Below are 16,640 nucleotides of genomic sequence, written 5' to 3' on the forward strand. Positions count from 1 at the left end.
TCCACCAGAGTTCACCTTCTTCTTCCAGGTGCATGTGAGTGCTGATCTTACGACACAATTTGCTTTTTAAATTCCGCAGTTTGCCCGGACCAGTCGGGTTGTCCGACGTCCACGCCCCCCGATTTGTATCGCATGCAAGCCGGCGCCGATGCGCCACAATCCGATCGTGTGTGCCAAAACCTTGGGGCAATTCAGGGCCAAATGGAAAAAAATCGCGAAACCCGACAAAAATGCGGCGTCCGAACCCTTAGTAAATGTGCCCCATTATCTACAAACCATCAGGGAATGGGCAGCACACAATTTAGCAATGAAATTTGTAAGTTAATACATTTTTCCCAATTATTTTTCCAGCAATGTAGCTTCTCCCTTCTGTTCGCAGATGTGATATTGTGCTGTGGTGTCGGGACCTTCAGGATAAGAAAACACATTACTGATCTCAAACATAATATTAATTTGCAATGTTTTCAATGCAATCCCGGGACTTAAGAACATCGTTTCTTCCCGTATATGTGATGAAAAGCTGCTTAGACGATTTTATTATCCAAAATAGAAAAAAAAACACAGAAAATATGCAATTTTCTTAGAGACGTCTCCTCTAAAACGTACTTTTTGTAACAATGGGAAGTTCGATAAATTGAATTTCTGACTCGTAGGGAGAATTAAGATTTCAACTCTGAGCATAAAAACATAAAGTTAAGGCGACATTGTGAGAGGCGCCGATGGGACGCGATAAAACAATCTCTCCTTTCTGCTAAAAACAGATAAATAAAAAGTAAAGCTACAGCTACATCCGGATAAATGGGATTTATTTCATCTCCTCAGGGCTGTGTACATAAAATATACCCCTGCAGCCGCTCTGCTTCCATCACGCTTGTTGGATGGATTGTGCCAGGTGACGGGCTTGGAGTTGAATGTGCTGTAATGGTGTCATTCCGGTACAGTACTTTATGAGTCCGGCTTTGCGTTATGGGAATCGGGAGCCATTTAAAGTTGAAGAAAACTTTCATAGTAGCAACTTTTTATTTTTGGGGTGTAAAAACGTTATTTACACAACGGGATAGGAAATGTCTGTACAGAATAGACCTTGTCTATCCATATGTAACCCCATTGAACGGTTTGTATGATCACAGTGGCTCATTGGTTAGCACTACAGCCTTGCAGCGATGGGGACCTGGATTCAAGTCCCATCCAGGTCAACATCTGCAAAGAGTTTCTATATTCCCTCTGTGTTTGTGTGGGTTCTTCCGGGTCCTCCAGTTTCCTCCTACACTCCAAAACATACTGGTAGGTTGATTAGATTGTGAGCCCCATTGGGGACAGGGACTGGGCAAACTCTGTGTAGCACTACATAATCTGTGTGCGCTATATAAATATAGGAATTATTATCATAAATCATTGACATTCTGGGCACCGTGACTGTGGTAATCTTCTTATATGTATTATTTATGTCCTCCTTACTTCTAAAATCAACTTTTTAAATTATGCTAATGAGCCTGAAGTGCTCTGAAAGGCATTACCAGAGCACCTCTTTACTCCGGCTTCACAGGCTGTGCAGGAGCACATCTCACCCTTGCCCCTGCTCCTTCTGCACTTCCTGTAATCTCACACAGTGGCAGGGGAATGTTTTTTGCACAGCCTGTGACGCTACAGCGCAGAGGGGCTTTGGGAACACCTCTAGGAGCCCTTTGGCTGATTAACATAATTTAAAAAGTTGATTTTTAATAATATGACAATTACCACAGTCACGGTGCCTGGATCTATGAGTAAGTGTCCCTGGTTTATCATGATGGATCTTGATGGCAAATTTCCTTTAATATGATGGTGATTTTTGATCAGCAACTGTATCTTTCCGCTGTGACTTATACTTCGATCCTTTGATCCTTCTTCCATTGTCTCTATTATTTTATATTCTGAGATGTCACTTTTTGTATAGTCTCCTCATATATGATGTATATGCTGATAAAACTCCCAGTCACCACTGCAGTACACCTTGGCACACATAGTATACAGATGGTCACGCGGACAGGAAGTTGAGTGGTTACCAGGCAATACCAGAATCGGGAAGGGAATATGTAATATTAATCATACTACGTGTATGCAGCGACTACAGATCACAGATACCCCAGAGGCTCCAAATCATTTCCTTTCGTTTATTACCCATCTGTCACCAGCAGTGGCATCACTCATACCCCTGACACGCTGCCGCTTCAGGTTTTAGCATTTCTCTTCTGTAATGTATGTCTCAATTGACGTGATATACGGCACCTGGAGACACAGGGAGACACAAATCACACTAAATGGATTGTTGGGGAAATAAATTACATTTGGTATTTTGATATCTATTTGTTTAGTAGATTGCTTTATATATGGCCCTCGACTAGACAGTAAGTCTATGATTGTTTATATTGATGGTAAGTTTTATCAATTGTAAACTGGGGACAAGTGCTAAAAGTGGAGGGAAAAAGCAAATAATGGTGTTTCCCTCGTAATAGCATAATATAACATATTAATGTTATGAGGATAATAGATTGAATAAGATCCGTGGGGTGAAAACAACCTCCAAACTGAACCTATACGCCAGAATATAGACTATTAGTCATCACACAGAGGTGTAACAACAGTGGTAGCAGCCATAGCAGCAGCTATAGGGACCCAATCGCAGGGAGGGCAGCCACCTGACCTGACTCACTAAAGAATGGAACAGTTGCACCATTATATACAGTGTATATGATACTCTATGTATATGTGTATGTAGTGTGTATGTGGTGTGTATATGCTGTATGTATGTGTGTATGTGGTGTGTATATGCTTTATGTATGTGTGTATGTGGTGTTTATGGTGTGTATATGCTGTATGTATGTATGTATGTGGTGTGTATATGCTGTATGTATGTGTGTATGTAGTGTGTGTATGTGGTGTGTACATGCTGTATGTATGTGTGAATGTGGCGTGTATATATTGTGTATATGCTGTATGTATGTGTGTATGTGGTGTTTATGGCGTGTATATGCTGTATGTATGTGTGTATATAGTGTGTGTATGTGGTGTGTGTATATGCTGCATGTATGTGTGTTGATATTATATGCATGTGTATATATGGCATGTATATACTGTATTTGTAATAATATGATGTAGATATACTATATGTGTGTGTATTTGATGTAAATAAACTATACATATGCGTAACTAGTAGCCGACTTCTGAATGAGGCCCCCCTTCCTCTTAAAAAAATAAACATATCTCTAATCTCATGCATGTTATTTACAATCATTTACAACATGTTATTTACAATCACACTGTCATGGCTGTACCTTTAGCGTTGGCTAATCTGGCGCGCCCTTATAATCCGGCACCTCCCTTCTAGACAAACTTTCTGCCACCCTTCGACGGATGATTGCCTCCCAGCAGCAGGCTCCCGCGACTCCTCCTCCTGTTGTTCCAGTCACCCCGCCATGTTTTCCGGCAGTAGAGTCTGGACCCAAATTTTTTATGCCTAACAAATTTGATGGCAACCCCAATTTTAGCAGGAGCTTTGTTTCCCAGTGTTCGCTGCACATTAAACTGATGTCCTCCCAGTTCACCACTGAACGCTCTAAGCTGGCATGTGTTTTCTCCGGTGAGGCCCTAGCCTGGGCTACTCCTTTGTGGAATAGTGGTGATCCAGACAAGGCTACCTATACCACGTTTCTGGTAAAAATCCGGTCCAGGTTCGAACAACCTCAAGCCCGGCTTCAATGCCTGTCCTGCTTGATCCCGGTGTTCCCAGAGTCTCCGGCATTTCCAGAGGCCGCTCCAGAGTCTCCGGCCTTCCAAGAGGCCGCTCCAGAGTTTCCGGCCTTCCCAGAGGCCGCTCCAGAGTTTCCAGCCTTCCCAGAGGCCGCTCCAGAGTCTCCGGCCTTCCCAGAGGCCGCTCCAGAGTCTCCGGCCTTCCCAGAGGCTGCTTCAGAGTCTCTGGCCTTTCCAGAGGCCGCTCCAGAGTCTCCACATGGATTTCTTATGTGCATGATAAAATCCTGCCTCATTTGACCTGTCGGGTATATCAGGAGGCCAGAGTCAGTGCTTCGCTGTGTTGATGGACAATTCTATGCCAAGTCCTACCTGAACGGTTCTAGGCTATTGCAGGTGCATGGACAGGTGGCAGAAAGGTCCTGTGTCAGCATACTTGGCATGGAGATGACATAAGGGGGCGAAATAATCACAATTCCTGGATGTGTGCAAGAAATTGTGATTATTTCAAGGTCTGTATGTCCGAAAACTGGTGAAGAAGCCCTGATAAATCTCCCCCATTGTCTCAATAACTGGCTCACGTCATGGCAGATGTGTCCCTGCTGGCAGGACCTGTGTCTCCACAACATTGCCGCTTGTCAGTTACACACCGGCTAAAATGTTATCTCTACAAATGACCGTGTAATATTTGGTAATGACCCTGGCCCTGTGCTGGAACGGGCACTTTGACTTGGCTACTGTGCCAGATGGAGTAGGATTTGACAGGTTTATGTTCACGCTGTGTCATTTTACGCTTATTTTGATGCCACACGTCTAATACAGAATAGAACAATTTGCTTCACGTGACAAATATGAAAACCCGTCCTTGCATATGCTGTGAACGCCAGCGGAACTGGATGCAGAGCGTGCCGCAGCATATTTCTACTTTCCCAAAACATTATTTGTCGGAAGTCATTGAAGGAGAACCGTCCTTTTATCTTTTTTTCATTTCCTGCTCCTCCAAGTGATGGACTATTATCATACGAAAACTGAAACGTATGAATGTAATTGTCAACGATCGCAAACAAATCCGGAGCGTTAATAGTAAAATCAACACGGAGGCCTCACACAAAGGCGACACTCACAAAGGCCTAAATTGAATCTGGTGGATTTTCCGGATATTTTCATTGCTGCACATATTCTGGAGATTATCATGGAATGTTCTGGAACAGTATTTATTTAGTGCCAACACACGAGGAGCGGACAAGTCTATACATATCCATACATTTCTTCCTTATAATAGTATGTAAGATGGTTAATCTACTATATATTCCTGCCTCTATACACTACATACCAACTATCTTAAAGGGATTGTGTCACCTACATTTCTTTTGCTGACTACTAGAACTAGTACAAATATAACTTTTTCCTAATCTATTTTGATTCTTTATGATTGTCAATTTTTTGTTGTTTTCTATACGTCCCAACCATCCCCGACAGTGTTGAGTTTTCAACAGGAGAAATGTCATGGGCTTATACGAAATCTACCATCAAAATCCATCATGATAAACCAGGGACATTACTCATAGATCCAGGCACCGTGACTGTAATAATCTTCTTATATTTGTTATTCATGGCCTCCTTCCTTCTAAAATCAACTTTCAAAATTATTGTAATGGTCCAGAATTGCTCTGGGGGACATGACCCTAGCTTCTCTGTGGTCTGGCTTTTACACTGTGCAGGAGCACTTCTCCCTCCCACTGTGGGAAAGTGCTTAGGGTACAAGGTGGGCGCTGTAACAGCCTGTGAAGTTACAGCAAAGTGGGGTTCTAGTAATGTCCCGCAGAGCCCACTATGCTCATTATCCCAATTGTAAAAGTTGATTTTAGAAGGAAGGAGGCCATGGATAATAAATATAATAATATTACCACAGTCACGGTGCCTGGATCTATGAGTGAGTGTCCCCGGTTTATCAGGATGGATTTTGATGGTAGATTCCCTTTAAACTGTTCCCTGCCACACATGGAAGGTTAGAGGAGAGGTCCTGCGGGGGAACCTGATAAGATAAGTATCTGAATTTTTATTTTTTATTCATAGCAAAAAGGAAAGAAGAGAAGGTAACAGAAAAAAGAGGGTTTTTTGGAAATAGAAGCTACAAAAATGGGGTATTTACATAAGGGTGTTGCGGGGGAGAGAACATAAATCCGGGGACTACAGAAAGGGGGCATTATACAGAGGGCGCTAAAGAAAACAAGGGATTATAAGGAGGGGTTACAGAAAATGGAACTTTATACAGTGTTGGGACATGTAATATTTGTGGGCACACTAAGGCTTAATACCATTTTTATTGGCTATTTGCCGGCCTAGCTCACCCCCGCTATTGACTTTTATCATGCACGTTCCATGGTTTCGTCAGCACATCATGTTTTTCTGCATTGTGAACAAGCCGGGAAGCTGTGCAGGAAAACTATAGAGAATGTCTTATTTTTATCCCGATTCGCATTGCGGCTGCTCACCTCAAAAGGGCCACAAACTTCTCCCTTTTTTCGGCTTGTTTTAAAAACACAGCCGTGGGCACTTAACCTAAGGGGTGGGGTCTGGGGTGGCACCAAGGGAAGGGCTTGTGGGCTGAAAAGTGTCACCAACTGGAGGAGGCATACCCCTTTAACAAGAAAAATGGTAACCTACACTCACATAATAATACAGGCGGTCCCCTACTTTAGGACACCCGACTTACAGATGACCCCTAGTTACAGACGGACGCCTCTAGTCACTGTGACCTCTGGTGAAGCTCTCTGAATATTACTTTAGTCCCAGGCTGCAATGATCAGCTGTAAGGTGTCTGTAATGAAGCTTTATTGATAATACTTGATCCCTTGGCAGCAAAAAATTTTGAAAATCCAATTGTCACTGGGACAAAAATAAAAATTTGTCTGGACTTACAATTGTAAAATATACAGTTCCGACTTACATACAAATTCAACTTAAGTACAAACCCAAGGAACCTATCTTGTACGTAACCCGGGGACTGCCTGTAATAATAATATTTCCTTTATTTGTATAGGGCACACAGATTACGCACTTTAAGAAATGACGTGTAGTGTAATTTGTATACATATTATATTCTTCAGCCATTCATGAAAGACAATAGAATTATAACTTTCGGATAATTTTGTGTTTCACTACTTTCGATACTTGGGAGGGAGGATCCTAAATTGAACTCTCTATAGCATCTTTCAGCTTCAGTATTTTTTTTCCTTTTTATTAATGACTCATCTTATTCATTGACAAATGTGTTGTTTCTAGGCAACATGTGAGATCATTGTGAGTGGGAGTCAATAGAACTTCCACCTAAATTCAATACAAAACTTTCAGGACATTTGTTATTCCAGCGCTAGGCTTACTTTATAGTGGATGTAGATGCTGCAGATTAGCCGCAGCAGAGTTGTGTGCTGGATAACGGCAGGGTTTTACGGTACGATCAGACGGTAGATATAATTTTCACCAACCTTATTCAGCTACTATCAGTTAACTCTTGGAGCAGGGGGGTAAGTAGCAGCCGCTATGGGGCCCACAGTGTCAGGGGGCCCAATCATCCAAACTGACACTAAAGAATGGAGGATGTGCACCATTATGGGGCAAATTTACTTACCCGGTCCTGTCGCGATCCCCAATCTGGAAAGTCCGATGAAGATGAAGTCCGGCGCGATTCATGTAGCTCGTGCGCCTGAGTTCCTGCATCCGTCGCTTCCCTGCCAAGGTCCGCCGGAGTTTACCTTCTTCTTCCCGGTGTATGTGAGTGCATGTCTTGCGTCACAATTTCAAATGTTAAATCCCCCGTGTAGTCGAAATCCGTCAGGTTGTCCAACGGCCCGCCCTCCGATTTCTATTGCGTGCACCAAAATCCCCTGTTTAATGCAGTGCGACCTGCAAATCGTCGGGATAACTGATGAAAGTGAGCACCGCGGACCCTTAGTAAATGAGCCCCATCATGTATATGATCATGTATTATGCTTCACATTGTACATCATAATATGTATGTAACATATATGTGACGTATATTATTATTATTACACTATATATGCTGTATATCTGTATCAGTGATGTGTATATGGTGTGGTACCTTGTAATGAATCATGTGTAAAAATGCCATATACTGGAGTAGAATAGACTTCAGTATATGGTAGGAACAATCAGACTGTCTAGGGTTAAAGTACCCTAGGGGGTCTAAAAAATTGTAAAAAAAAAAGTTTAAAAAAATGTAAAAAAATGTTATTGACCATCCTGGGCAATGCTGGGGGCTATAGCTAGTAATGAATAAAACTAAAAGATTGTACAGGCAGTCCCTGGGTTACATACAAGATACGTTCCGTAGGATTGTTCTTAAGTTGAGTTTGTATGTAAGTTGGAAATACTTTATTATTGTAACCCCAGTCAAAAAATTTTTTGTCTCTGTGACAATTGGATTTTAAAAATGTTGGATTGTCTTAAGAACCAGGATTAACAATAAATCTTAATTACAGACACCTGTGATAACTGTTAAATCTGTTTATTTTTGCCTAGGGCTAAAGTACAGTAAATTACCAAAATCCAGAGGTCCGTTTGTAACTAGGGGTCGTATGTAAGTCAGGTGTTCTTAAGTAGGGGACCGCCTGTATAAAGAAATGTCCAATAAGAGCAGTGGTGGACTGGCCCACCGGAGTACCAGAGGATCCTCCGGTGGGCCCAGGCTCTAACCCAGTACTGGACCCCAGAAATACAACCTATTTTGGAAGAGGATTCTAGAGTCTGTTTTCTAGAAGCTGATGGAGGGTGGGCGCCCAGCATAATTTATCAGGTGGGCCCAAGGACCCAGTCCGACACTGCTTAAGAGCATCTGGGGACTGGACCAGGAGGAGCAGTTCTCTATACAATATAATTACTTTTGACATAAGTAATTTTACATAAGATCACAGAATTTATATCAGCAGAAGACAAGTATGTTGATCTTGTGGGAGGAAGTGACCATTGTACACATATAACTATAATAGTGACACCGGGACTGCATGTGATAGGTGCAATATGTTAAAAAGGGTGGAGTAAAATAGACTTCAGCCAATCCAATGGTATAAATGATAACAACAGCAGAAGAGGATTGTGTAGAATTTGCTGCGGGCAGTGACCTGTTCATTCATTTTGCTTTCTTGATACTGAAGTTTACGCTCTAGTTTTGGCTTTTGTATCCTTTTTCCATACGTGTTAGGAATGTTGGTGAGAAACCGAATGACATGAACATTTGCTGGGAAAACCAATGTGTAATTTCACAAAGAATAATTACCCTGACAAGTGCTAATATATAGCTATGCCCTCCTTTTCATGTAGTGACAAGGCCGCCCGCTATGAAAGTGAAGATCACCCAAATGATTGCATTAGATCATGGCTCGGTGTCTAGTAAATCGTTCCCATTGGACTCCCCATGTCTTGCCTTTCTTTCTTCTTCTTTCAAGTATCCTGTAATCCCTTTAATTTGATTTGGACTGAAGCCAGAGAGCTGCCTCTTTTATTACCACTGTAAATAAATGGATACACAATAATGTTGAGTACAATTATCAAAGCCGGATGATTCATCAGGGGAGAACGAGTGGTATAACACCATAAATAGTGAATGAAGTGATGTAAGGAGATGCCTGGATAATCGGATATATCCCAGGAACATCTCCATTATTTACTGCACGCATCCCAAAGCCTTAAGTATTTATCAAAAGAAAGTCACTCCCTCCTAGGAGTAAAACCTCTATTCACAATTCTTACAATGGAAAGAAGTGGAGGGGAAATCCACAGTTTGGTTCCTGGGAAGATTTTATTTTTGTACTTTTATTTTTTTTTTATACATAGACAAAACGCAATGGAATTATGCAGAAATGCTAAAATCTCATCACTAACTCCCCAAAGTTTAGTAAGTAAAGTTCTGCAAACTACTTACCCCAGTAGCTTCAATCTGTGATGGATTATAATTATAGGTGGTTTGGGCGATAGACCAGGGTCCAAGCCTTCTAGGGGGCGCATGACCACCCTAGCCACCCACCAAATTTTTTATTGAGTGTCAGGCTCCAGGGGTAGTGGACCCACTGGACCACCGTGGACGATGACACAAGCTGACACCTGGGACCAGAGTCTAAGTGGCACCCGGTTTTCACCAGAGCCTGCCGCAAAGCGGGTTGGACTTGCTGCAGCGTGGTACCACCAGGTCGTTCCACAGGTGGCAGCCAAGGTGAGTCATTGAAACGGTAGGCAGGTTTGTGGTCGGGGACAAGCAGGAGATCAAGGCAGAGCAGAAGGTCAGGGCTGTCAGCAGAGGAGCCTAACCTGGAACTGGTCCGGGGGTCACAACGGGAGATCAATACACAGATACACGGCAAAGGAGCAAGCTTTCTAGAGCGAATAAAGCATGAAGATCCGGCTGGGGAGGCCGGGATTTAAGCATTTCCTGAAAAGGGCCAGCACCAATCAGCAGTGCACTGGCTCTTTAAATCTCCTGAAGCCGGCGTGTGAGCGCCCTCGGATGGGACGCAGAAACGGGGTAAGTGACTGCAGTGGGGCGCTGGGGTACACAAAGGATCATGGGTGCATCCGTGACACTGAGAAGGACCTTCACCCATGAAATCATTGTACATCTGTTTCTGCTCTCAATACACATGTACACAAGAGCCATGTCAGGACTTTTGGAGGTCCTCCAAAGGTCCTGACACCGTAGATTGGAAGTAGAAGCCCGTACAGGTAGTAATGATGATGGACCGGCGCTCACAGAGGTAAATGAAGAGACGGCAGTCTCTTCTGACAAGTTAGAAACTATTTATTAACAATGCGATGCGTATCAGCTCCGGACTGGAGGTTTCATCAGGCATGCTATGGTGTCAGGACCTTTGGAGGACCTCCAAAAGTCCTGACATGGCTTTTGTGTACATGTGTATTGAGAGCAGAAACAGATGTACAATGATTTCATGGGTGAAGGTCCTTCTCATCACGGATGCACCAGTGATCCTTTGTGTACCCCAGCGCCCCACTGCAGTCACTTACCCCGTTTCTGCGTCCCATCCGAGGGCGCTCACACGCCGGCTTCAGGAGATTTAAAGAGCCAGTGCACTGCTGATTGGTGCTGGTCCTTTTCAGGAAATGCTTAAAACCCGGCATCCCCAGCCGGATCTTCATGCTATGCCTGATGAAAGCTCCAGTCCGGAGCTGAAAAGCGTTGCATTGTTAATAAATAGTTACTAACTTGTCAGAAGAGACTGCCGTCTCTTCATTTAACTCCGTGAGCGCCGGTCCATCATCATTACTACCTGTACGGGCTTCTACTTCATCACTCTCCGCGGTGTGGATTCCTGGGTCCATCTGAGGGAGGCTGTTCTCTGGACTGGCTGCCATTCTATACAAAGCGGACTCTCATCAAGAACCAGGTGAGAGTCAAATCGTGATGTCTGGATCACTTTGTCTCACCTTTCCATGACAATATTACACTAGGGTTGCGCCTTCTTTTGTGTTTGTTCCCCTTTGGTGTTTCCGACACTCATTAAACTTGAGTGTTGGAGCCCATTCCAGGTTCTCTTCACCATCACTTCTTGATGAATCCATGTGGTTCACCATGGTTTCTTAAATATGGTGCAGGTGTAGGACTATTCAAGGCAGAAGCTGTTGTATCCATGCGTGTCCTATTGTATATATATTTGGGGGGACTTATAGGTATTGTGCAGATGTAATTTTACCAGTGGTGACTTTTGCAATGCTATATTTTATCCTATCCATGAACTATGTTACCCTATACCTCTGCGGGTTGGGTTAGGGAGTCTCCTTTAGTCTAATTTACCTCCGGCATTCAACTAGGTATATGTACCCACCTCCCCTTTAAGTTCTGTCTTTATCTGTGCTCATGGTTTCTAAGGTAACCAGATAAGATGTGTGTGTGTGCATGTCTTTTACGACACATTCACCTTCCACTTAGCCGACATCCCCGGAAGTGGTGAATAACGAACTTTGAGTTTGTGTACCAGACTGGAACATAGACTATTGCTGCCTAGGCAACCAGACAAAATTGGCTACACAATTGACATCACTTTTAGAGGGGCGGAGCTCCGAGTATTTTAGCGTACCACACACACGTACCGGTGTCACATGCCGCTACAGCTACACCGCTCCTAACCGGTGGGCAATTCTGGGAGATGTCACTACTGCTGATATTACTCCTCTGGTCTGAATTAACTTCAATGAAAATCCATTTAATCATCTATTACTATTAATATTGAAAATTAATTTCTCAGAGCATATTATTATTATTATTTTTATTTTTTATTAAATTCAAACAATATTTTACACTTTATAGCAGGTTATGTTTCTTATCTGCAGGAAAGGTCATCCAAAAACAATGTAGAGATAAACAGTAAATGGGGAAGAGGTGGGGCTGTGGTTGTACGTCCCAACCTGTGCCCAGGAGGGATCTGAAGTACCAATGACAACACTAACATCACAATAGGAAGAGGTCGCCTACGTTATAGAATTTAGCATTGACTAGAATGCTACAGACTTCACACATTGATGAAACAGGGAAACCCACACATTTGTGCCGGTGGCCTAAAACAGTAGTGTTAGGGAAGGGTACCGATGTGCAAAAGAACTAGCCACATGAGTGGGATTGGCTATAATATCATTCACACAACCGTGCGCTTTGGATATGAGCTAACTGCTCAAATTGTGGCTAACTCGTGGCCCAATAAACTTCTATGGGTCATGTCCATGGTGCGGTGCGTGTAACGCGCACCATGGCACCGAGAGCGTACCGACTGCCGATACCACACAAGATGAGATACTAATCCTGCCCGTCTTGGCGGCGCTGGCAGTAACTTCCATTGTTGGGGTAGCCGATGTCAGACGGGCTGCACATGACCCATTACTTTCGTCCCGCTAAATACATGAGGACTCAACCTGCGTGTCCGGGAGGGCCGCTGACTGAGAATGGACCACATTGCTTACAGACAACCCATAGTTACAGACAGACCCCTCTGACCTCTGGTGAAGCTTTCTGAATGCTTTACTATAGTCCCAGATTGCAATGATCAGCTGTAATGTGTCTGTAATGAAGCTTCATTGATAATCCTTGGTCCCATTACAGCAAAAAATGTTTAAACTCCAATTCTCACTGGGGCCAAAATTTTTTTTGTCTGGATCCACAATTATAAAATATACAGTTTCGACTTACATACAAATTCAACTTAAGAGCAAACCTCCGGACCCTATCTTGTACGTAACCCGGGGACTGCCTGTATTAATAATAATTACTTCTGATCATCAAATAGGAAAATAAATAAACCGATCAAAGGGATTTTTTTATGATGTTGAAAGATGCATAAAGCAGAAACGTATTTCGTTCGTCTTTATCTTCCGTTTGCGCACGTCGTCCTACTTTTTGTAATTACCTCTATAGAATGGTATTTTCTGTGAGCTCCTTCCATTTCTAATTGAAAACTCAATTATCACATCCATCTAGCCCACCACCCTATTTCCTTTACAACCTTCAGGCCCCTCAGCAGGTGTCAATCAAGCAACATAATTTAATTCTGAGACAATGTGCGGAGTGTATATCCTGGTTACAATGTGACGTGTGTGTGTTTTAGAAGTCTATTAACACTATTGTTTGAACAGGAAAAAAAAAATCACGCCATAACTTAGGGAAATATTTGCATCAAAGGCTAAAAAAAACCCATCCCCCCATTTCCTAGGAGGACAAAGAGAAGGCGACACTTTTTGCAGGGAAAATACATCGTAGACCGAAGATAAGGACGGCAATTGTAGCTATTACATAGGGGTATTCATTAAGTAGGATTAGTGTAGGACTAATACAATGCTTGTCCTATTGTAGGGTCATACATCAGTCACCTAAGTATAGAAGACAAGCAGGAAATACCATGTGTATCGTGTAACCCAGGAATGTACAGTAGCAATTCACATACAACAATCTTACACGTAATCTGAGTGCCTAGAAGGTCAAGAGGCTGCAAGAAAGGCTCTGTAATATGGTAAGTTTTAAGGACTTGTAGGAAACCTTCTGAAGGTGCTCAATTATATTATATCTCACTCCTATTGTTCCATATGAATGTTTGTACTTTGTCATGTAATAATATATTTGTATATGTCCCCTATGATTTGAAAAGCGCTACAGAATATGATGGCGCCATATAAATAAAGATTATTATTATGACAAATTATACAGGTCTACATAAAAAGTTTGCTCCTGAGTTTTTGGCATTGGTTATCCATCACATCATAACGGCAGAGGGTAAGTCATCTCGGCTATTTTTGAGTTCCTCTTTCTTCAAAGGCCAGAGACACCTCGTCCCATGACCATTGTATGTTTTGGAGATACCTAGAGGTTTAACACCCATGATTGGTGCCAGCACCGGTCGCAGGTTGTTAGTGTCACGGGTGAGCCCGAACGCAGAACACAAACTTCTGGTAGAAGTATCTCGGGATGAGTAGAGTGAACCACAATGTTCCAAGTTCCATGGTTCCGGCAATGTTCGGCACGGACCCCAACATTGGGGTTCTGGTCTGCTCATCCATAGTTAGATGCAATAGATGCCAAAATAAGACCAACAATAGCTGATAAATGGATAACAATGGAAGAGATTTACTGAGATGTTTCTGATGGCATCGCTTTTCCAATTCCATGAAAGGGAGGATAGAAGATCTCATCCACCAGATGATCAAATAAAATACCTTTGTACTCTTACCCAAAGACCCATATCTTGGAGACGACCAATATGGCTGCTTTTACACCTCCCACATGCAATACTTTCACAGTTGAGTGAATTATAACCCTACTTAGTTGTCTAACTGTATGTCACTCTCTACCATATGACTTGATCATTTCAAAAAGGTCCTCCTGAATTTTTGCCATTGATTACCTATCCTGAATATTGGTGATCCATACCACATGTCACAGGTCACATGTTAATCTTTCTGAACAGCCATTTTGAAGCAGTGATTGCCATTTATTCTTCCTAGGCCAGACACATTCTGTCCCACCATCACGAGGCAACACAGGATGCCGCTGAGGTCATAGTTCCGGGACTATGACCTCAGCGGCATCCTGTGATGCTTTTGATTATAATGTCGACTATGTCACTGCTTTTCTTATTATGTTTTACTGTTATTAGTTACTATAATTATTATCACTGTTTTCTATCTTTCTCCTAGAAACGTAATCGAACAGAAGAGAATACCTAATTACATGACGTCACACCACGGATAGCAGGTTTCCGGGAGGATGTGACGTCAGTGGGCAGGGTCTGTCCTTACTTTGTATTTAAATGCATTGTTGAATTAGTTTGATATGGCTGACGAAGGCTCTAGTTACTGAGCCGAAAACGCGTTCTCTATGTGTACCTGCGTCTTATGATGTAAGATCCATTCACTTATTAAAGCTTGTGGTGCAGAAGATTTTGCGAGTGCCGGGATTTCCTTCTATATTTGTCTAAGGCATAGTCTTTACCCGGAGCACCGCTCACAGAGTGCTGTCTACCTGCTTTCCTTCTAAAAAGGCATCTAGACCCTTCTTGAAGCTCTCTGCTGTCCCTGCTGTGACCAGCACCCGAGGCAGGCTATTCCACAGATTGACAGTACTGGATCCAGTTCTGGATGGTCTCGCGTAACCCCCCCAGGAAACCTTCAGGCTCATTAGCATAATTGTAAGAGCTGATTTTAGAAGGAAGAAGGCCATGGATAACAAATATAAGAAGATTACCAAAGTCAATGTGCCTCTATGAGCAATGTCCTTGGTTTATCATGATGGACTTTGGTGGAAGATCTCCTTTAAAAGGGTGCACCCCCATGATCTCTGTAATCTGCAGAAGGAAACAATACATTGGTGAAGACTACTGCCTGTAGACCCCTTCCCCCTCACCACATGCCGAATAAATCAATAGGGGATTCTTCTGAAAGTGTAAGAATATGCTGACACTACTTTAATGAACAGGGGAGGGTTAAGGGTTATGTTAGATGCAGTATGTGACCTATATAGAGAGACGGCAGCTATACTAAGAAAAGAAGTAACATCTTCATCATTCAGCACTGCAGTTGTTAAAAACTATCACTCCCAACATGCCACTGTTTAGGACAAAATAACCTTGCACTTAGATGTTTTTAAATGGGTTTGGAAATGATTCCCAAAAAAGTTGGGACTTCAAAAATGAGTTATGGCACCTCCTTGATACCTGGCACAGTACTAAGTCTCCTTTACCTATATGGGGTAAGGTGCAATTCTCTACAAACTTAATACCTTAGAATCCAGAATATGGCAAGCAGCATTTATTCTCAAGGAAACCTACCATCAAAACCCATCATGATAAACCAGGGACATTACTCATAGATCCAGGCACCGTGACTGTGGTAATCATATTATATTTGTTATCCATGGACTCCTTCCGTCTAAAATCAAGGGCTCCTGGGGGTGTTACCAGAGCCCCTCTGTGCTGTAGCTTCACAGACTGTTACACTGTCTCCCTCAGCACTTCCCCCTCCTGACATAATCTCACAGCACATAGTAGGAGGGGGAAGTGCTCCTGCACAGTGTAACAGTCTGCAAAGGGTGCCTGGATCTATAAGTAAGTGTCCCTGGTTTATCATGCTTGATTTTGATGGTATGTTTCTTTTAAGTTGGCAAGTCTATTTAATGAGAGGAATAATCTGTGGGCAGAACCCTCTAGCACCAGTTTATCTCCTGCAAAACTCACGTCCAACGTTATAAAGTTGGAAGGTTCAGACAATGTTTTATATAGTTGGTTTCATACATGTAGAGCCATGAAGAGCATCGTGCTGGGGTTCCTTGGGCCCACCAGCTAAAATTATTTCAGGGGGCCACCCTTGATCATACCTTAGGAAACTGACCCCACTAACCTCCAAATTAG

At 42.8% G+C, this 16,640-nt stretch overlaps 1 long non-coding RNA gene across 1 annotated transcript; it reads left to right on the forward strand.

The window, feature by feature from the left end:
- Positions 1 to 7,102: 7,102 nt before the first annotated feature.
- On the forward strand, positions 7,103 to 15,165 carry LOC140120698 (uncharacterized). Its single transcript, XR_011853954.1, has 3 exons — positions 7,103 to 7,180; positions 13,595 to 13,751; positions 14,932 to 15,165. It is a non-coding gene; the product is annotated as an uncharacterized lncRNA (long non-coding RNA).
- The last annotated feature ends 1,475 nt before the right edge of the window (positions 15,166 to 16,640 follow it).

This window comes from Engystomops pustulosus, chromosome 3 (genome assembly GCF_040894005.1).
Source record: "Engystomops pustulosus chromosome 3, aEngPut4.maternal, whole genome shotgun sequence".
Taxonomy (NCBI): Eukaryota; Metazoa; Chordata; class Amphibia; order Anura; family Leptodactylidae; genus Engystomops; species Engystomops pustulosus.